The sequence below is a fragment of the Alligator mississippiensis genome, chromosome 5, assembly GCF_030867095.1.
Source record: "Alligator mississippiensis isolate rAllMis1 chromosome 5, rAllMis1, whole genome shotgun sequence".
Taxonomy (NCBI): domain Eukaryota; kingdom Metazoa; phylum Chordata; order Crocodylia; family Alligatoridae; genus Alligator; species Alligator mississippiensis.
Genome location: NC_081828.1, coordinates 205,775,506 through 205,798,297, shown reverse-complemented (window position 1 = coordinate 205,798,297; position 22,792 = coordinate 205,775,506). Strand labels below are relative to the sequence as shown.

At 43.9% G+C, this 22,792-nt stretch overlaps 1 long non-coding RNA gene across 1 annotated transcript in view; it reads left to right on the top strand.

The window, feature by feature from the left end:
* Positions 1-22,488, top strand: part of LOC132250953 (uncharacterized) — a 38,474-nt gene extending 15,986 nt beyond the window's left edge. The window contains exon 2 of the long non-coding RNA XR_009462721.1: positions 18,414-22,488. This is a non-coding gene — a long non-coding RNA (uncharacterized LOC132250953). The remainder of the gene's footprint in view (positions 1-18,413) is intronic.
* Positions 22,489-22,792: the final 304 nt, after the last annotated feature.

The following is a 22,792-nucleotide window of genomic DNA, read 5'->3' as shown; positions in this document are numbered from 1 at the left end:
CGTGCGGGCCAAGTCCCGGAGGACTGGAAAAGGGCCAATGTGGCCCCTATTTTCAAGAAGGGGAGGAAGGAGGATCCAGGCAACTATAGGCCAGTCAGTCTCACCTCCATCCTTGGCAAAGTCTTTGAAAAGATTATTAAGGCTCATATATGTGAGAGCCCTGCAGGAAAAATTATGCTGAGGGGAAACCAGCACGAGTTTGTAGCAGGTAGATCATGCCTGACTAATCTAGTCTCTTTTTATGACCAGGTTACAAAACACCTGGATGTAGGAGTAGGGGTAGATATCATTTACTTAGACTTCAGGAAGGCCTTCAATATGGTATCCCACCCCATACTGGTAAACAAGTTAAGAGGCTGTGACTTGGATGACTACACAGTCCGGTGGGTGGTGAATTGGCTAGAGGATGATGAGAGTGGTGGTGGATTGGTCGGTATCGACCTGGAAGGGTGTGGGCAGTGGGGTCTTGCAGGGCTCAGTCTTTGGATTGATACTCTTCAATGTCTTCATTAGCGACTTGGACGAGGAAGTGAAGTGTACTCTGTCCAAGTTTGCGGATGATACAACACTGTGGGGAGAAGTGGACACGCCAGAGGGCAGGGAACAACTACAGGCAGACCTGGACAGGTTGGCCAAATGGGCAGAAAACAATAGAATGTGATTTAACAAGGAGAAATGCAAAGTGCTGCACCTAGGGAGGAAAAATGTCCAGCATACCTACTGCCTAGGAAATGACCTGCTTGGAGGCACGGAAGCAGAAAGGGATCTTGGAGTCCTAGTGGACTCCAAGATGAACATGGGTCGGCAGTGTGACGAATTCATCAGCAAAGCTAACTGCACTTTATCAGAGGATGCATGACGAACAGATCCAAGGAGGTGATACTTTCCCTCTATCGGGCGCTGGTCAGACCGCAGTTGGAATGCTGCATGCAGTTTTGGGCGCCGCACTTCAAGAGGGATGTGGATAACCTGGAGAGGGTCCAGAGAAAGGCCACTTGTATGGTTAAGGGCTTGCAGGCCAAGCCCTATGAGGAGAGACTGGGGCACCTGGACCTCTTCAGCCTCCGCAAGAGAAGGTTGAGACGCGACCTTGTGGCTGCCTATAAATTCATCATGGGGGCACAGAAGGGAATTGGTGAGTATTTATTCACCAAGGCGCCCCCAGGGGTTACAAGAAGTAATGGCCATAAGCTAGAAGAGAGCAGATTTAGGCTGGACATTAGGAAGAACTTCTTCACAGTTCGAGTGGCCAAGGTCTGGAATAGGCTCCCAGGGGAGGTGGTGCTCTCCCCTACCCTGGGGTCTTCAAGAGGAGGTTAGATAGGCACATAGCTGGGGTCATCTAAACCCAGCACTCTTTTCTGCCTATGCAGGGGGTCGGATTCAATGATCTGTTGAGGTCCCTTCCAAACCTAACATTTATGAATCTATAATGCCCACAGACACTGCTTCTTGTGACCTTAAAGATCCTCAAGTGCTGGAAGATCTTTGGCACTTGCACAAACGCACGTTAGTCCTGACAGGTCCAAGCAGCTCAGCAACCATGTCCTGCCTAAGCCTGATCAAGGGCCAGAACCTAAGGGGAGGGGCTTTTCAGTCTGGGTGGGGCTCTCAGTCCGCATCTAAACACACCAGCAGGATAGGGCCCATTAAAAAAATGCAGTGATAGCTACTGCTTGCTTTTACGTTATGGTTGGGGAAAGGTGGTGTTGCCACTGCCTAGCCATTAGAATGCTTGCCCAGGATGAGAGAGGCAGGTTCAGATCCCCATGCAGCCTGATGGTAGCCAAAAACCACATCTCCCACCTGCAAAGAGAGTAGCCAAGCTATTAGGCTACATACTTTTTCCTCGTCCTACTGAAGCTGCGTCATAGCTTAGAGAAGACCTGGAAATTCGTTGGGGCAGAAGGTTGGGGGTGAGGGAGAAAAAGAGCAAAAGCAAGCTTAGCAATTTGAGTGCTCACCTGAGGTAGTGAGCTTTTGTCTCCATTGTTTCTATGTTTTTATCCAATGATTGTCACAGATATGATCGTGAATTGTCAAAGGGTTTCTCCTCCTTAACCACTAGGTGACAGAGTCCTACTCTTGCTCAGTCTGGCCAAATGCTTGAATACCTTTCTGCACCATGACATAGGTCCAACTGGATATGATCAGAGTATCCTGCAAGAGTAACCCATACTCTGGACGTAAGGGCACTCACCTGAGAGACCTTCAAAGGAAGGCTTGAATCCGGGTCTCCCAGTTCCTGGGAAAATGCTGTAGTCATCAGCGGGCTCTCGGACAACAAACGCAGCACCACTGCAACTGTGTCATTCTCCTTTAAGCTAGGGACAGACATTCAAAAAGCCGGAGCCTGAACTGATTCAACCCTTGCAGACTAGTCTAACCTACCTAGGCTGAACCGGTTTGTAACTGGGCAAACACACTCTCTGAACTGAGGTAAAGCGGACACATGCCTGCAGTTGCTCAGGTCAGGGGCAGGCGGCTCTAGAGCCAACCCTTGCCTACAGGGAAGCTGTGCTGTGGGGTATGGCCAACCCAGGCTGAACTGGCCAGAGAGGGGTTTAATTCCCCCTCCCTGTGCCACTGGCAGGGACCCGAGCCGGGTCTGCCCGCACTCCCCCTCACTACTGCAGCAGGGGTCACCGTGGCCCCAGAGGCAGAGTGGGGCAGGGAGCAGAGTTAGTTTTCCCTCTACCCCACTGGCAGCTGGGTGGGCCCTGCCCAGAATATGCCCCTGGCTGTCCCCTCTGCCGGAGGGAGGAGAAATAACCCAATCCCTGCCCCTCAGGGGCCCTACCTGGCCGTGCCCCCTTCCCCTTGATGCAGCAGGAGGGGGCAGAGCCCTTACTGGGGGCAACAGCCCCGGTCACACTGTGGGGGAGAGCGAGCCCCTTCCTGGCGAGGGGATGAGCTGTGGCCTTGGTCTGCACATAGCAGTGCCGGGGTGTGGAGCGGGCCAGAGCCCTGCAAGCCCCCGCAGTGCCACCACGCTCCACAACAGCTCTGCCAGCCCCACAGCGCAGACCCACCAGGAAGCCATGATGGGCTCTTGCCCATTGGGCACTCACCGCTCACCACTCCAGCCACCAGGCGGGGGCAAGGACCGGCCCCCACCACTCATTCTGTGTTCAGGCAAGCCACTGATGGGGCTTATTCAGCTGCTTTCCCTGAGACTTGCACTCGTGGAGGGGTTACCTTGCAGCCCCAGGGCTCCCAGCTGGTGGATACCCACTCTCTGTTATCCCCACCCCGAGCTTCAGCTGCGGCTGTGCTGGGCAGACCCCTGCTACAATGCCAACAGCCAGCAGATGAATAAGCCCCCTCTTGCCAGGAGGGAGCTGGCTCCAACCACAGAGCAGCTGCCTAGCATCTCCACTGCTGGCCTGGAGCACAGAGCGGTGGCCGGGCTGGGCCGACCCCACTATGGCGCGAGCGACCTCTGTGCTTGGGCCAAGCCCCCTTCCAGCAGGACAGGGCTTATTCAGCCACTTGCACCACAGCAGGGTCTGCCTGCTTGTCCCAGCAGCTGCTGCTCTGTGCTTGGAGCTGGCTCCCTCCTGGCAAGAGGGGGCTTGTTCAGCTGCTGGCATTGCAGTGGGGGTCAGCCCAGCCTGGCTGCAGATGAAGCATCCACTGGCTGGGAGCTCCTTCTCTAGCCAGACCCCTGCCCCTGCCTGTCCCTGCTTGGGCTGGGGAGCAAGTCTGGCTGGGCTGGAGCAGAGATCCCCTCCCACAGAGCATGCTGGGATGCTGGGGGTCTCTGATTTAACTCGGACCGGCAAAGGTTCTGGGACAGACATTGCACAAACCGGTTTGAGTCAAATCAGTTAAGTCTGATACTGCATTCAACTAGGTTGATCTCAAACCGGTTTCAGCCATTTTCAAACTGGTTGATGTGCACTGAATGTCTGTTCTGTTACAGGTTTAAACCAGTTTCTGATCACTTAAACCAGTGTGTGTGTCACGTATGTCCCTGGCCTTCAAATGTATTTTGAAAGACAAGAGTGAGCTCTGCTCAGTGCCACCCTCAAGCTGTGGACCGAGGCACCTTGCTGAATCCTTGAGTGAGGCATCGGGGAGTAGCACTTAAGACTTGTCCTTTTCCTCAGCTTTTCATGATGGCTTGCTCTAGGCAATTATGCACACTGACTTTTGGTAGCTTCCCACACACTGGCTTTGTTGTAGTCCATCCTAAAGTGCTGGACCCTCAGCTTGGCCTGTATAGGGTTAGAAACCTAATACAAGGTTCTGGCTTTCATTCTGGGGCTCAAGCATCCAAAAGTTAGGTGTTGCTGAGTCTCTAAAATTATATCCCTGTGTATTTTGTTGGGTCCAGCTCTAATTGTGCAATATCTTTTTGGACTTGGCACAGGAAAGTAACTGAAGAGATCCTGCTGAAGCTGGTGCAGATTCACAATGGATTCAGAATGACTTTGATAAATTGGAGAAGTGGTATGAAATAACTTGGATGAAATTTAATAAGAACAAGTGCAAAGTCCTGTACTTTGTACAGAACAATCCCATGCATAAAGCCAAATCAGGGAATGACTGCCTAAGCTACAGTACGTTGGAAAAAAACCTGGAGGCTATAGCAGGCCACAGGCCGAATGTGAGTCAGCAGTGTGCTCTTGCTTCAAAAAAACCTCAAAGTATACAAGGTGGTATTAACAGGAATGTTGCATGCAAGTCATGGAAAGTGACTTTTTCACTCTCTTCAACACTGCTGAAAGCTCACCTGGAGTACTGTGGCCAGTTTTGAGTACCACACTTCAAGAAAGACAGAGTCAAATTGGAGAGAGTCCAGAGGAGAGCTGAACAAATGATGAGTCTAGGAAACATGGTGTATAGGGATGGGTTGGAAGAACAAAGATCATTTAGAATGGAGCAAAGAAGCCATCAAATGCAAAAAGGGTTGCTATAAAGAGGACAGTGAACACAGAAAATAGTCTGTCACTGTCTTCTTTAAAGCAACTCTTTTTGCATTTGATGGCTTCTTTGCTCCATAGGACAAGTAACAATTTAAAATAGAAACAAAGGAGATTTAGACTAGATATTGGGAGGAACTTTCTCGCTATGAGGGTGCTTAAGGACTGGAATGAATTTCCAAGACATTGTAAAATTTCCATTGTTGGATGTTTGAAGTGCAGATTAACAAGCACTTGGCTGGGGTGGTGAAGATAGGGGTGATCCTCTTTTGAGCAGGGGCTAGACTAGATGACCTCCTGAGGTCTCTTCCAGCCATATTTATGTGGTGTAATAATTGAAATATTCTCTCATAGTACTTTCGTAGAAATACTTTCCGTAGTCTTAGAAATAATAAAAGGCAATTCCTGCCTAGTTTTGATTGAAATACCTTTTCAGCCTCAGAATCTCCTGGTATGATGATATGCTAGACACTCTGATTTTCATGTATGATTTTGGTTAGTGGATTGCAAAATGCTTTACCAAGAAGATCAGAACAGTATCATTGTCCCCATTTTACATCTGGGGAAACTGAGGCACAGAGTGATAAACTGACTTGGTCAAAATTACTTAACAGGCCATTGGCAGAGCAATGGTGGGCAGCCCAGGGAGTCTCCCAAGTTCCAGTTCAGGGCGTTATCCAATAGACCCCACTGCCTCCTCATAGGCTGCTTAAAATAATATAGCCTGTAACTTGGCATTTTTCCTCCTATACATCAATGGATTCCTTGTTTTTTCACTGCCCATACAACATTTGAAGCTGAAAGAACAGCACAGCATGAGGCAGTAGACTACATGTATGCTTTTCATTTTCCATAAGCTAACATGCATTGGTCCAGTATTGTTGTGGTTTGAATTTCATTTGAGATTTTCCAAACTTTCATGTATGCCATTAGAAAGTCTTTCTGAACCAAGAGAAAGCATGCTTCTGCAGAGAAGGCCTTTTTCTTTGTACAAAGATCAGAGAGATGCCAGACCTAGAAAATCACATCAGTTAGGAATGAAAAACATGCTCTATCAAAACAAAGCATTTGGGGCAATGGCGTGTCATGCTTTTCTGTACTGTATACATAGTAGCCCCGATCCTCAGATGCAGTCAAAGAGCTCAGCTCAGACCAGGGAGGAGTAGGGATGTGAAGGTAGATCTAAGTCACCCTTGAGTGGTCCTGTGCACTAATCCAACTTCCAGTGTAGTTGGAGTAACGTTATTTGAAGTTGGCTGCTGCCAATCCTAAAGAACGATTGTAGTAGCTATAGGGGAATGGACTGGAGCCTCCATCATGCACAACAGCAAGTCAGGATTGATAGACAAAGTAACTCAACAATCTAGGAAGCCTTAACTGAGGGTGACCGATGCTATCTTGTGGTCAGCTGTGCAAAGAGGACATGATATCCTTGAGGACCAGGGCCCCTCCTTGTTCCTTGTGCTTTGCCATCACTACAATTTAAACTATTTTGATGAAAAATGAAGGAAGTAATAAAACAGGGAGTTCTGCAGCTTTTCTAGCTTCAAATAAAATTATCATTTGGCGTTTTTTGTTTTTTGTTTTTGCTGTGACAGAGCTCTGACTTTTTTTCTTCATTTTCTGCGTGACAAATAACCAGCCGTGATTCTCACTGATCACAAAGCTCTTCTCTTTTTGTGTCAGGTACCTCAGCTGGTGGGCTGTCGGGGAGCTGCGGTTCTGTTTCTGTGTGCTGGTATATTTAGCAGACAGCGTGGTCGTTTTGTTTCTTTCCGAGATGCTGATCCACTTCAAACTATTGTTTTCCCCTTGCCTCATCGACATACATTTTATCAATTTCTCCTTAATTGCTTAGACTGGTTAAGACCATCCAAAGTGCTTTAGGGTCTCAGCCCTGGTTCTGTTCCTTGGGGCGGCAGCGGTGGCTGGGCTGGAAGACACAGCAGCGACCAATCTTGTACTCCCTCTAAGTGGGTGCCCGTACCTGGTGCCCCAGTCACTACCCCCACCCCTTGTTACCTTATTCACTATTATTGGGTCCCCAGATGGAGACAACCTGTGTAGGATCTGATTTCCAGCTGAGTCTCTCACCTTCTGAAACCCGGCCCTTTTAAATGGTAAAACTGGACAGCTGAAATTTGGGGCCACTTGAATCACTAATCACTTTTGGGGGGGGGGGAAATGGTGGTCAATGCATATTTATCCACAGGATTTATTTAGCTCTCCATTTACAGTGTCTCTTTCCTAACTGAGAAAGCATTAACTGTTACATCCCTTTGAACAGAAAGCAAATGTTCTTCCTTTGGCATGCCTGTTTCCTCCAGAGACAAGTTCCATGGTTGAGTGTTTGGTTTTTGCTTACACTGGCAATCTAGCCTTCAAAGCTCCTTTCATTTTGCGTTGCAAAAAAAAAATATATATATATATTATGCTAACGAAGGCCACTTTTGATAGCAGCACCTAACTGGCTGTGTAAAGCGTAGGCAGGAAAACCAATGAATTTGAATTGAAGAGAGCTCCTTTAAAATATGTTAAGAAGAATATGGCTTGAAAGACTCTCGCTGCCCCCTTCCAATTAGCCAGGTGCATGATCACCTTGTTGCAACGAGGAAACTGCTTATATCCCACAAATTAAAATACGGATCCCATTTCCCCAGGACCAGATTTTTTGGCTCAGTAAGCACTACCCAGAATGCAACAAGACTGAGTTCTGTTTTGTGGTGGAAGGAGGGCAGGATGTAGGTATTTATGCAAGGGGCTCTGCATCCCTGACATGGATGCTATAACTCAGTGATGAATTGCCCCCACATGCACTAGTCACTTTTGCTTATGATATAAGTCACAGGTGAGCTGGGGTGACACAGACAATTACGAACCAGGTGTACTGTCCTGGTGCTCAAGAACTGATATTTTAATTGAGATTATGGGGCCTGCTGAATGTTCTCATTTTCTGATTTAATTAATTAGGTTCGGATGGCTGTCATTATTGTCTTTCATAATAAAAAACATGAACATAGGATTGGACTCTGGTGGTATAAATGTGCACAGTCCTGCTGAAGTCAGTGCTGTGGCACCTATTTAATGCTAGCAGAGACTTTTGCCCTGCTCTTTTCATGATATATTGGCAGGTACAACAAAACCGGACTGACACCAAACTGAGGATTTATGTCTGATCTTGCACCAAAGAACGACCAGCATCAAACGCAGAACATGTTGGGGTTGGAGTGAATGGCTGCATCTGCTCCAAGCTTCAGCTGTCCTCCAAATGGCATGTTGAGACAAATCTTAGGCACAGAGGTTAGGGTGCTCTTCATGTTTTGTGGCAATGTGGTAGTTGTGCGACGGGGTTATTTGTATAGTTTTAAGAATAGGTTAGACAAACACTTGTATAGGATAGTTGGAGGTAGATAGGAATAATCCTGCTTTGAGCAAGCGATTAGACCAGATGACCTCCTGAGGTCCTGTTGAGTCCTACTTTTCTATGATTCTATATATTGGAGAATGCGCCAAATCTAAGATCTCTGATGTACTTAGGTACTCATTTCCTTTTGATTTTAATTAATTAGGCACCAAACACATGTCATAGTCCACCAAGACCAGAAGGTTTCATCTTTACACAACAGGTTTTCCAGTCCTCTCTGAAACATTGCATTTCTGGGACAAATTTGTTCCTACATAGCATTCCTTGTAGCAGCTGCAGTAAAAAAAATTCACACAAGCCTCTTCAGACACAGTCAGCAGGGAGCTCTCCGTGTATGTGTGCTTTTCAGACACCTTTGCGTTAACTTGAAAATCCAAATGCAAGGTCTAGAGCCTTAGGACATCATGTGGCTTTGGGATGCTCCTTAGGGATTGGTAGGTCCATAAACCTATGGTTGAACTGCTTCCTTTCATCGGTGTGGTTTTAACTGCGGTGGGAATATTGTGGATTCTTTATTGAATAAATAAACTAGAGTAATTCAGTGTGTGACCGATGTGTTAAAAATTAGAGATGGGCTTGAGTCGGGAAGTTCAGCTCTGGGCTTATGGGTCTTCACACCTAGAATTTTGGTCTGGCTAATTATACACAGGGGCTAGTTATAAAGTTCAGACACAGATTTAAATTTCCAGTGCTGAGAATTGGAGGTTTTTACTTTGCGTCCTTCACTCTTAGACTTTCGCCTCAGGAGAAGTGGTCAAGTGGAGGTTTGTCTTAGTGAATTTATGTGAACTAAGCCAGACCAAAATTCAATCTTATATCCCAGTCTAAGCAAAGAAAGCAAACAGAAATCACCCAAATCCCTCCCTGACTCCGTTTAGGGCTACTTTATTAGGTCTCTTGAGGTGCCATACGAGGCACTTGTGTCCCCAAAATAGGTATGACAATCTCACTCTTATTCCCTGTACGTCTTACATTTCCCAAAGTCATTTGTTCCTGCAGTCTACCTCTGGCAGGATTTGGGCTTCTAGTTTTTGTTTTGTTTTGTACAGTTTTTGCGTCTTATCTTCAAAAAAGCATCCAAGGGCTCTCTGCTCTTCCTTTTATGCTAATTAACATGTTTTTGTAGGTTAATTATCCATGCCAGAGATGTCAGCCTGGGGACCACACACTGTCTATCTTCAAAGAGGCTATGTCCATGTTTCTCACGACTCTCTCTTAACTTTATTTATGCTCTGTATCAAATGTGGCAGGTTAGAGTCTTTCAAGTTCAGAAATGCCCCTTTACTGTTAATTAAGAGCATTCTCCTTTAGCTCAAGAAACAGCTCCGTTGTCTTGCACCTAATGGAGTGGGATTCTAGTATTAGCTTTTGTGTAATTTACCTAGGAATATTTTTGATGTTTCTAATAAGCCTATAAGCCCTTTATTATGCTCTGAGCACAGGCCTATGGAAGGATAGCCTTGCAGACCACTACAAAACTAACAGAGGCAGGTGAACATTGTATTTCCCTTGTAATACTTGGGCTGTCCCATCCAGATCTTGGAAGCAAATGGCCAAAGTTCACTTATAACAGGGGTAGGATAAGACCAGCTTTTTTTTCCAGATGAAAACCTGCTCCCATGAAAATCTAACCAGCTCTAGTCCTGAAGCTGGGCTCCTTAATGGCACAGTAGCCTGCCCAGCCATATAAAAAGGCAGGAACAAGGCCCCAGCATCTCTGTAGCCATCCTCTGGTAGGTACTCGGTTTGAGCAGTAGCTCTGAGTGCTGATGTTAATTTACGACAAACCCATTGCAGCATGTACAGCCGTCATGCACAGCTCTCTCTGGGGCAAAGAAAGCAGAATAGCACAAAACTAGATCCCATAAAAGCAAGACAAATAAAACCTTTTTATTGCCTGTGATAGAAAACTCTAGTTGTATAATATGCTCTGAAGAAAATCCTGAGATAGTGCCGCTGAGTGCACAGTCCGATCAACGAGAAGCAATATCCACACAGCAGCATATCAACATTCAGAGAATTTCTGATCATTATAGATAAAAGGCAGCCACTAATGTATATCCCCAAAACACAAACATGGTATTGAGTCACACAAGTGTGGTTTATTAGAATGCAAGTATTCCTCTGCTTACACCAGAGCTGGATCTGCCTCATTGATTCAACCCTACTTCCACATTGGCTAACGTGAGCTATGCCTCCAGCACAAATAAGACGCAGTTAACAGTATAACCTATCTTGCCAGCCTCCATAGTAATCAGCCCCAGCACAAGTCACCAGCAGCTGGAACTCCATCAGGCAGAGGGATCGTGGTGGCACAAAGGAGCTTCAGCCCCCCCATGCAGGGGAAGAGGGTCTTGGTGCAGTGTCATTTTTCTCTTCTTGCCACATCCCTATTTGTCTCCTGTTGCCCATACTTAGCCTGGGCCCAAAATATGACATTTAATCACTGTCTGCAGGAATGATCCGTGCTTTAAATGTTGACCTTCATATATATTCTGAAAACTAAGAAATGTTATAGGAGGCAACCCCACCAAAATTAAATATAAACACAAACATAAATGTAGATAATTTTAATATCAAATCTAATAGTGAAATACAGGGAAGATATATATGCCTAAAAAGTACAGATAAGGCATATCAAGCAATTGATTACACATTTATGAAGTGCACATTTGTCTAAATGCATAATAATCTTACTGATATTTGAAAAGAAATTAATCTTGACATTTCTAAGTCCTAAAACTTTTTTAAAAGCCTCTAACAGGTGGCCAAGTTGTTAGGGCAAAGGGTTTTTCACCTAGGTTTCAAATTAAGTTATAAAAAAGCTCTTATTTTACTTCATCTGTAAATGGGCTATTCAGCAAGAACTGCACTTCAAAGCTGATGAGCAAAAATGCCAAGATGAACCCAAATGTTTATATTATATGACTTGGCAAAAATGTCAAAAAGCTTACTAAATAGGGGGAAAATATATATAACAGCATTCCTAATAGGTGCTACTCTAACTAATATTCACATGCCTGCTCTTGTCCCCTATATAAGTTTTCTCATCTAAAATTAGCCTTGTTTAGCACCAAACCACTAAATGTGTTTGAGACAACCTTGCCATCTTTACCCTAGTTTTTTTTGCAATCCATCTTTCTTCAGTGTTTGTGAATGGCTCTCACTTTGACGTCCTCTGCCTTGTCATATCCTTTCCCTTTTCTTCTGTTACCCAAACTTTGGTCAAGTGTATGCAAGCAAATGCTATACCTTGTCACCATTAAACAACCTAAGGACTACTATGCTCTACAGGGATGGGCTCAGGGAGGTTCATGTGACATCCAACCTAGTGGTGCAGACGGTGCTTCCTCCTGTACTGCACTTATACTGCAGGCCAGTGCAGCTGAGGGCGGTGGCATGGGTTTCCCTGTGTGGTCTCCCTTATGGGACATTGTTCCATTCTGGACTTGGATGGGGAAAAAGGTTACACTGGAGACCAGCTGTTTGTGGTCCCAGCACGCCTCCCCTCCCTCTATGGCACTAAGTTAGTAATGGTAACAATCCCAATGTCCAGAAAGTGGGAGGGAAGGCCTTGGCACGGAAGAATGGGCTTGACTGAGCAGTGAACAAATTCAATGCCTTAACTCATTGGCTTTTGCTGACAAGGTTCCTACAGAGCCCCAGCTGGAATTAAATATGTTCATTTACCCAGATGGGAACCACTGCAAAAAGTGGTATTATCCCTACTCCTAGCCAAATGAGCACCTTAACTCTGGGATGTCATGGCACTTGTTGGCTCAAGGAGGCATAAATTGCTACCTGCGTTGAGTCCAGCCAGTAACGGAAAGCATGTCATAATTAGATTTACTACATACCATAGTTTATATGTTTCTGGGAGACATTTATTTTTCCTCTTTTCCCCGTTTCTTTTCAATATGATTTTTTGTTGGCCTGTTTAAAGCAATCAACATTTGCCTTACCCACAAGGGGAGGGGGCCAGCAGCCAGACTTCGGAAAATGTGCTAGCAACATTTAAAGTTTGCTCCGGCTGCAAAGAAACCTTTTACATTTCCGCCTGTAGATTACAAGCAAATACTTTGGTAGCAGCAAAAATAAAGGAACTGTCCTCCTACCTTTCATAGTGTTGAACTTGTCACTATGTATGAATGCACAACTTCATCCAGTTTGATCACAAACTGGAATAAATAGGCTAAGAATAGGCTGATGGAAATGAGTGCAGGGAACTTGAAAACATTCTCTTAATGTGTGGAACTCGATTTCTGTTGGAATTAATGAGCATGCTGCTATAAATACCTAATTCCTCTGAATTTCAGATAAAATGGGAAATTTTTAGGCATGTCATTACTGTGAAAGAGAGTGCGTTTGCTGTTTTAGTGGCACCACTACTGCTCTTGCTTTGTGCCATTATGGAGAGTGCGATTATGGAGAGAACCCAGCGAAGACCAAGTGACCACGTGCTAGGCCAGTGGCATGGGACTGACCCTGTGAGCCAGATGAGTGGCATGGGGCCAGTCCACAGGCTGAATCTGGAGTCTGGAGATGCATCATCTGACCTGCAGAGCTAGGATTTGGCAACAGCCGTTAATTGCTGTGGCTTCCAGAACTAGAGAAGTTTCCAGCTCCACCCACAGCCGTGTGGGCCAGATGACATGGCTCCATGCTCTGGATCCAACCCATAATGGCACAGGTCCATATATTTAGTGGTAGGGTGAGCAGTGGCAGGGTTAACTGCCAATGCAATTAACATTGCCACTGCTTGCCATGCCACCAAGCTTCCTCTTCATGCAGCTACTATGTGGGGACTGGGCTGTGCAGATGAGATCGTGCAGGGAAAGGGCAGTTATAATGCACAGGAAAGGGAAGAAGGAGAGATGCCCTCTTCTCAAAGACGTCATTCCCTGTCCATCTTCTCTGGAATTCCAGAACCAAGTTAACAGTGACCCTATTAGCATTACCTTGTATCATGGGATCATAGGAAAGTAGGGCTGGAAGGACCTCACAAGGTCATCTAGTCCAGATGACCCTGGCTCAAGGCAGGATTGCTCCTGACAAAACCATCCCAGCCAACTGTCTGCTCAACCTGCCCTGGAAATTTTGACAAGCACTGAATCTCATATGTCCTCATTATTCCTGTAGATTTGGAGGGTAACTATGGCAACTGTGCTCTGAAGCAACTTCTACTCCTATAGACTTGTAGGAGCATTGGGTGCTCTTCCTCTTTCATTGAATGAAACAGCACCAGCATCATGCTCAGGTCTCAAAAGGAAAAAAAATGGCAGAAAAATGTCATCAATTATATTAACATTTGTTCAGTATTCACATAGCCAGGGACACACAAGCTAGATCTGAAATGCAGCACAACACCCTCCTTTGCCAGGGTTTCAGTTAGAAGACCAGCCTGACTTCTTCAGAGAATGACACAATGACAGATGTCGCTCACGGTGAAGACAGACAACACCTGGGGTTGTTTTCAAAGACTTGTGTGCAGCACCTGTTTATTATTTTATCCTCACCAGCAGAATCATTCAGCTGCTCATGGATTGTAGGCATTTGGACACAACCTTTTCTCTAAAGATCTCTAATCTTGCACTGAAATGCAATTTTTTTAAAAAAAGGCACATGTTAAAAACAATGTCATTCCATAATTCTCAGTGCCATTAAGCCATTCAGCAAGGGATGGAGAAGTTGCTTAGGAAAAGAGAAAAGCATGATAATTTCTGAGAAACGCAGCCTGTTAAATTACTCTGCTACTTCCAAACATCTGGGGACAAGAATAAAATACGCTTATCCCTGCTCCAGCTGATGAACTGAAACAGCAGAAATGACTGGGCCTTTGTAGTGTGGGTCTGCATTTTAATTCTGTGCCTGGAACTGGTGGATTCTGTGCCTAATTAGCACCAGGTGGGTTTGGAGGATGCGTAGAGGGGGTAGTTTGCATAATTTGGTCCTTGTGGAAATTTTAATTCAAAGATGCGCTCACAGCAAGACTTATTTTTTCTTGGGGCCCTTCAACCAGCAACATCAGGGAAGTTCAGGGGCTGAGGTTCCCCGAGCAAGGGAAGAAATGGTGTAGCCCAGCTGAGACCAGTTCTGAAAATCAACTCATCGCAGACATACCTAGTATACGACATACCAGTACGTAGTCTGTAGTGTGCATCACTTTCTAGTGTGGAAACTTCTGCTCTTTACTACATCACATCTATGTGAGCGTTCCCAGCATAAGTGAGGGCTGGCCTTAACCCAGGTCAGAATCGGATGTAGAGTACTGTGGCGATGGGCTTTACCATGGCGGAGATATTGACCTTTTGTACTGCTGATGGATGTCCTGCACCTAGGGCCAAGGACAAGAGAGCAGTGTCTTCTCTTGTGGGCTTTTATTAGAGCTGGATTTGTCCAGGTTGCCCAAGTGTATGTGACCTTTGGCAAATCACCTCTCCCTTTCCCTGCTATGAAAAGTACAAACTCTCTGGGGCTCACTGCGACTCACATGGATATTGGGGAGGGCAAGGTATAGGTGGTTGTGTTGGAGGGTGAGCTCTTATTTGCGAACAACTCTGGTACTGGCATTGCATTCATGAGACTCAAACTCTTCTGTAAGCAGGCTAATAATCTCCGTCAGGGTAAACCCAGCTGGGTAGGGTACAACTATGGCTGGACTGAGCAGTCCCAGTGCTTCCCAACAGTGCTGTTTAAGTGCACACAAATTAAAAAGGAAAAATGACTCGCATGCAAGCAGCTAGTGAGTGGGAGCTATAGTGTTGCGGCCTTCCTCTCTGGCACCACTGCTCCTTGTAGGGGGAGCCACAAGAAAGAAATTACCTAAACGTAAAGAGCTTATTAGAGGAAATCAGTACCTGTAGAGAGCATCTGCCCTGCATCAACACTTTTCAATACCTACAAAGGAAAAGAGCGTTCTCCAAATAGAAGTACCTCACCTAGAGAAGCCCAGGCACACCAGCACTAATGAATGCATGCTGGATGGGGATGCATCAGGAATCCTAATGCATCACAATTAAAAGGAGCCACCTGGGCCAAGTTGTGTCTGATACTATTAGGAACATGAATTGCTTTTATGTAGTGAAATTTTCAAATAAGTCCCTCTTGTGCTTTCTTCCATCTTACCTCTCACAAAAGAGAGGAGCTGCCTATGAACATCCACAGCTTACCCCATCGTCCCTCTTCAGATCCTTCCAGGCAACTCTCCTTTGCTGTGGTGCCTACAGAAACATGACCATAGTTGGACTACTGCCACTTCTGCTGACCACTTTTGTCTCCTGGTTTCCCTGCACTCCCTCGTTTACCTGTCCATCTTCTTATGTTGTCTTTTGTCCTATACCTGGATTGCATGCCCTTTGGAGCAGGGACTGTCTTTCTGGCCCTCTTTGCATGTGAAGCTTAAGGTGCAATAGGATTTAATGTGTGATTCATACAATTGAAGCTCCTGCCATGCTACATCTGCATGGCAGGAGGCACAATTGTGGGACCATGCATTAAATCCCATCATGCCTTATTGATCCCAAACGTTGTCTTTACTGCTTTGTTTTTTTAAGCTCTCTTAGTGATTTTTGTAATTCACTGGTAGTATGTGCCCAGATGTCTCCAGTCCACAAAGAAAATGAGTCTCTCTTACACTCCCAGCCAGGCACTCTTGTCTCTTTTTCTCAGAATGAAACAATTTAGTCCCCATTGTGGCAATAAATATGCCAGATCAAACAGTTAATCTGGATAAAAAACACATCCTTCATTATGACTCCTCATTCATAGATCTTAACTTTCTTTCCCACAGAGGACAAGTTTCCCTATTCTTATTTTTACTAGGGGGAGATAAAGAGGTGTGCTCTTGTGTTGAGTCATATTTTGCTCTCCAAGTCAAGTGTGCGTGATCCTGGCACAAGAGAGGTCAAATCTGTCCTTGGGAAGCTGTGATGGCGAGAGAGGGATTGTGGCAAATCACATTTATGTAGTTATGCGACTATCTTGTTACTTCATGATCTTTAACATATTGATCCTCAAAACAGCTCTATGAATCAGTCAGGGAAATGCCTGTGTCCCCACTTTATACGTGGGGAGCCAAGGCACAGAGTGGTGAACTGACTTGCCTGAGACCACACTGGAAGTCTCTGGTGGAAAAGGGGCTTCAAGGTTCATATCAGGCTTCAGTTCCAAATGCTCTACTATTATTCCCCTCTGCACATCTTTCAGCAGATCGAAACTCATTTTTCTACCCCCACAAGAGCTCTTTATGGGAAAGATATCATCCCATCAAAAAGGGATTGGACATATTCTTGGTGGAAAGGTACCTAAATAGCTATTGAGGATGGGAGTTATGGGTACAGCCTCTAATCAGAACTTCCTACACAAATGCTGAAGATTGCAAGTGGGAGAGGAACAGTGGAAAAAAAACCCTGGTCATATCCAGTTCACTCTCCCTTTCAGCATCCACTCTGCTACTGTGTGACATAGGATACTGGGCAAGATGGACCTATCATCGGACTCAGTGGGCGTGTCTACATGTGCATTTATGCTGGTTTAAATTTATTGCGCAGTAAGTGGGAATAGGCTGGTGTCAACACATGCAGGCATTAAAGCGCATTAATGCTATGTGTGCACTGACGTGAGACTAAAGTTAGTCCCAAATCAGTCCACACGCACAGTATTACCGTACGGTAACTAAGCGGGCAGAAATTTGATACCATCATAAAGCACGTATCAAATTTATGCGTAAGTCACCATGTTTACGTGTAGTATGGGTATACGCATGCAGACATGTACCCGTACTGAACAGTAATTTTGGTTACTGCACAGTAAATGCGCACATGTAGACATGCCCAGTAAGTGGTAGTTCTTATATTCTTATGAGCCATAGATATTTTTTTTACCTAAAGGTTATGATTGGTTGGAAGGTATGTACCACCCTCTCTGGCTAACTGGGAAGAGGGGCCCTGAAACACCTTGTGTTCTACCAGAGGGGCCACAATAAAAAAATGGTTGAGAGCCATGGTGGAATATTCAAAGAAAGGCAAGAACAGGAATAATAATCCTGAAATGTGGGGTGTGCACTTACTTACTGATAGAGTTCCTTGAAAATTACACCCAGCACTGAAACTCTGTCTTTCTGTCTCCGTTAACATGGCTAAGTTTCTCATCCTGAACTGCTTTTGTAGTTGCTCATTTAAATTCTGCTGTCTTGGTATTCACTTTGTTTTGCTCTGAACTTCATTCTTTCAAAAAAAAGCATTGGAATCATTCCTGGGTCCAATAACCAAGACGAGGTATAATGTACTAGGAGAGGTCTTATCAGTTCCTTACAGTATATAGCAATTATAGCAGTGCTTTTGATTTATGTTATATTCCCCTAGCAACCAAGCGTTCTGTTTTTCTTCTTCATTTTAGTTGTGCATTGGGCTAACAGCTCTGGGGATTTTTTTTTTCCACAATAAAAAATCCTTAATCTCCCAAATAGTTTCAAATCTCTTTCTTGGTCAGTGTGCTACAACCTTTCATTTCTTCAAGGTTTTTTCTTTTATTATTGTTATTGCTATTGTTTATTTTCCCCCAGAACACATTTTTTTCCCTTTCTAACAGTCTGTGAGCTTGAATATTTCATTGATCTGAAGATTGGACTGGTTGGCTGAGTTGATTTTGGTGGGAGGGGGAATGGTTTCTCACTTCTGTGTTTATTCCAACCTAGTATCTGCAAACTTGCCGATCTTATTCAAGTCTAATATGCAACTACTGAAAATCTGGCAGCCGAAAGGTTATCCATGAATCAGTCCTTCTACTACCAACTTTTCCATTGTTTCAGCTCTTGTTTATTTTTTGCTGGGAAAACCCTGAGGGGGGGAATAGTTTTGGTTTCTTTGCTTTTTTACTGTACACTGGAAGAAAGAAAATACTGGGAAGACAGTATCTCTATTGTTGTGGTTCTAATGTATTACAATGTTCGAAATTTAAGTAAAACAAACTGTTAATTTGCAAGCAGGCAGCTTGTCTAGTGACAGGGCCATCTGTAAGGGACCAAACTCCTAATTTAATCTATTTTATATTTCTATTTATAGAACACAGCTCTCATTCAGATCTCTGGGCCTCCACAGCAGAAAAAGAAAAACAGGCACCAGACTCCTGACTGTATTGCTTCTGCAGCATATGGATAGTGGAAACAGGGACTCCTCATATGATATTTGTGTGGATACCTTTAAGAGTGTTACGTATAAGTTGTTACATTTTGCCCCGGGATTGCAGGAGGGAACAGCAAGACAGTAGTCAGGATGCTACTTTCTGAATAAACAAGCATTATTATTATATTAGCTCAACTCCTGGGTCATTTGAGAACAACACATGGTACTAAGAGTGGGATGCAAAGAAAGACAAAAAATGGAGCATCTCAGAATCCAGAGGAGTTAAAGCTGTCCAGCGATGCAGCCAAAAACTGGAAGAAATTTAGGCAGAGCTTCACTATATACATGACAGTGGAGCTACAGAGAAGGAAGATTCATTCAAGGTAGGGTTTTTTTTAAATATAGTATACCCAGAAGCTCTTTCTCTTTACCTGTAGCGCTGACAGCCGATGACTGTTAGAAGCAGCACAGAAAAGCTATAGCAGAGTAATTAAAACATTGAGGAATTTGAAAATTGAAGAAAATGAAACCTTTGAACAGTATAATTTCCACATGAGACAGCAGACAGAATATGAGACATTAGAAGGGTTTGTCAAAGACCTCAGACTGCCGACCCAGACATGCAGCTTTGGAGACCTAAAAGAGTCCATGATCGGAGGCCAAATAGTATTGGGTATAAAAGATACAAGCCTCAGGAAAAGACTGCTAGAGGAACCTGAGCTTAATTTGGAAAAGACAGTTGGAATGTGCCAAGCGACTAAGATAACAAATTCCTGACTAAGATGCTGGAGGAAAAAACAGAACAAGCTGAACTAGACAGGATTATAAAACTTCAAAAACCTAAGGCAACACGCAAACAATACAGAAAGGAAGACCTCACTCTGAAGCAGGCAAGCGGAGGCCAAAGAGAAGTGCTTGAAGAAACAATGGGTAGCTGCAGATGCTGTGGAGGTTATCACAAACACATGCAATGCCCTATATTTGGTAAGCACTGCAACAAATGCAAAAGATTCAATCACTTTGCAAGAGTTTGCAGAAAGAAGCAGGATGCAACACACTAGAAACAGAAGGTGCATGCTATATACACCGAGGAAGAGGAAGAATTCCTCATTGGCACAATGCAAGAAGAAGTTTATTCTTCTGAGGGTTAGACACTCACGCAGAACACCAGTGGACTAATGGTACATTTAAATTAGATACAGGGGCACAGGTCAACGTAACACCAAAATACATTATTCAAAAAAATGAAAACTAAACCTGTGTACTATGAGAATAAGAAAATAAGACTTAGAGCACATAATGGGAATATGATTGCAACCAAAGATGTTTGTGCACTGCATATTAGACACAAGGGTAATATAGTAAAAATTGAATTTGTAACAGCCCCAGGAAAGCTAGTGCCAATGATTGGGTTGTAGACATGTAAGAGAATGGATGCCATTGAGGGACTAGGAAGTAGAATATACAAGAAGAGTTTTATGATGTGCTTCAAGGCATAGGGAAACTGTCAACTGAGTTGTTAAGATAGAACTAAGAGAACCAAATACTCCCAAGGTTCATGATCCAAGAAATGTTTCCCTTGTACTATGGGAGAAACTGAAAAAGGGAAATAGATAGATTAGTTAACATGGACATAATAGAAAAAGTAGAGCAACCAACTGCTTGGGTTCATTCACTGGTCATAATAGGAAAAAATGCTCTCTGAGAAAGGGGTGCAAATTGATTCTGCAAAGGTTAAAGCCATTATAAACATGCCATCCCCTACAGATAAGGAATCAGGGCAGAGATTACTGAGAAAGGTAGTTCCTTACAAAATTTACCAACCTAACCTAGAGCAGGCCAAACACCTTAGAACATTCCTACAAAAGAAGGCTCAGAGGATTTGAGAACATGAACATGAAGCTGAATTTAAAAACTTGAAGGAAACAATAATGAAAGCTTTGGTACTAAAATACTATGACCCTAAAAGACCCATTAAATTGTCAACAGATGCTTCTAAAGAAGGGACTGGAGCAGTGTTGCTTCAGAAACATGGGGATAGCTGGAGACCAGTGGCATATGCATCTAGGACACTATCCAAGTCAGAGTGTTTATGTGCACAGATTGAGAGAGAAAGTTTAGCTCTGGATGTAAGAAATGTCATATATTCATCTATGGGAAGCCTATGATAAATGAAATTATTCATAAACCTTTGGTAGCTAAAACAAAGAGTCATCAGACATGCTACCCAGATTACAGAGACTTTTCTTTCAACTGCAAGATTTTAGACATGCAATGCACGCCAAGAAAACATCTACTTATTGCAGATATGTTGTCCACTCCAGAGCATATGACACAATGGAAAATAACAGAATTCCAGACTCAGACATAGTGCATGTTAATCTAATTAAAAGAGTGATTCCTGTCAGAGGTAAAATGTGGGCACTAATTGCAGAAACTACTGCACTTGCAACAAGTCATAACAGCCATTTGTACTGGTTGGCCTGGAAACCATATGCCTAGCCCCTACTCTCAGTTCAAGGAAGAGCTGTCAGTACTGGATGGCATTTTTTTCGAAGGCTCGCAACATGTTGTTCCAGCAGTGCTAAAGACAAACATGTTAAACAGAATACATGAGGAACATCTAGGCATTGAAAAATGCAAAAGGAGAGCAAGGGGTTCTCTATATTGGCCCAACATAAATAATGACATAGTAGATGCTGTAAAGGCTTGTACAACATGCCTAAAGTACAGATCAACACAAAGAAAAGAGTCCATGATGGTCATGGAGGAGCTCAGTGCTATCAAGTGGGCATTGACTTATTCGTGCATGCAGGAAAAAATTATGTATTAGCACTGGGTTATTATTCTCACTATCCTGAAATTGCATTGCTCAAAAGCACAGCAGCAAACCGTGTCATAACTCTCATCATATCGGTTTTTGCTAGACATGGGATTCACAAACTGTGAGAACAGACAATGGACCTCAGTTCAAATGTCTTGATTTTAAAGAGTTTGCAAACGAATATGGATTCCATCACAACACTTTAAGTCCTAAATACCCACAATCCAATGGTCTGGTGGAAATTGAGTACAAATAGCGAAGAAGTTGTTGCAAAAAAGTTACATATTCACACTCTGATGGTTGCCTGTCACTCTTAAATTACTAGTGGGCAACACCCAAGGAACATGGATTGTCCCCAGCAGAAACGCTGTTTAAAAGGAAACTCAAATCCAGGCTGCCAAATCTTGTAGATGATGCTCATCCGAATGGAAAGCAAAATGTGAAAACATTTAAAAAGATTGACAAACTCAAACAAAAATGGTAGTATGACAGCAGTTCCAGGGAGTTACCACAACTGCACAGCAAGGATATGGTGCATATTTCAGATGGACGATTGTGGAAACAAAAAACACTAGTTTCCCATCAAGTAGTTCCCAGATCCTATAAAGTAGTCGCACCAGAAGGGCAGATGTTAAGAAGGAACAGACGACACTTGCAGCTCATAAAGCGGAGAAAAGCAGCAGCATCACAAGATTCACCAAAGAAAACTGAACTAACATCAAAGTAACAAGAAATGACAGAGAAATTTGAAAATGACACAGAAGTAGAGACATCTGAACAAAGAAACCAAATAGGAACTGAACCAGTAATGACTGAGACTGTAGAGAAACTGAGAAGATCACTTAAAGATAAAAAGCCAACACAAAGACTAATAGAGATCTGTTAAAATGTGCTTTAACTATGGGTTGAACTAAATTTCCAATGTTAGTATTACATGTAAAGGGGGAAGATGTGCGAATACATTTAAGAGTGTTATGTATAAGTTGTTACATTTTGTCCCAGGATTGTGGGAGGGAACAGCAGAGCAGTAGGCAAGATAATGCTTTCTGAATAAATGAGCTTTATCGTTCTATAAGCTTAGCTCCTGGGTCATTTGAGAACAACACAGTATTGTGAGCAAAAATGACCCTCTTTGACTGCAATCCAAGCTTGTATTGAGTTTGAGAAAGAAACTAAAGAAAACTTCATTAGCTTGTGCATTGTAATGGTGTTGATTTTTTTTAATACATTTTATATTATACTGAATTGCATTGATGAAATAACTATTTACCTTTTCTGGGCTTGGTCTCTGAAAACAGAGCCTGTATTGAGGAGCTCTGGGCAGGTGAGTGGGGGACAGATGTGGTGCGACATTTTCCATAGTAAAGTGGAGGCTGGTGAAACTCTTTCCTTTCCTGCTCTCCCATGTTTCCCATTCTGCTTCATGCAAACTTGGGTCTCAGTGCTGCACACACCCATGCTTAATTATGGACATGGACATTATACTGGCCTTGGC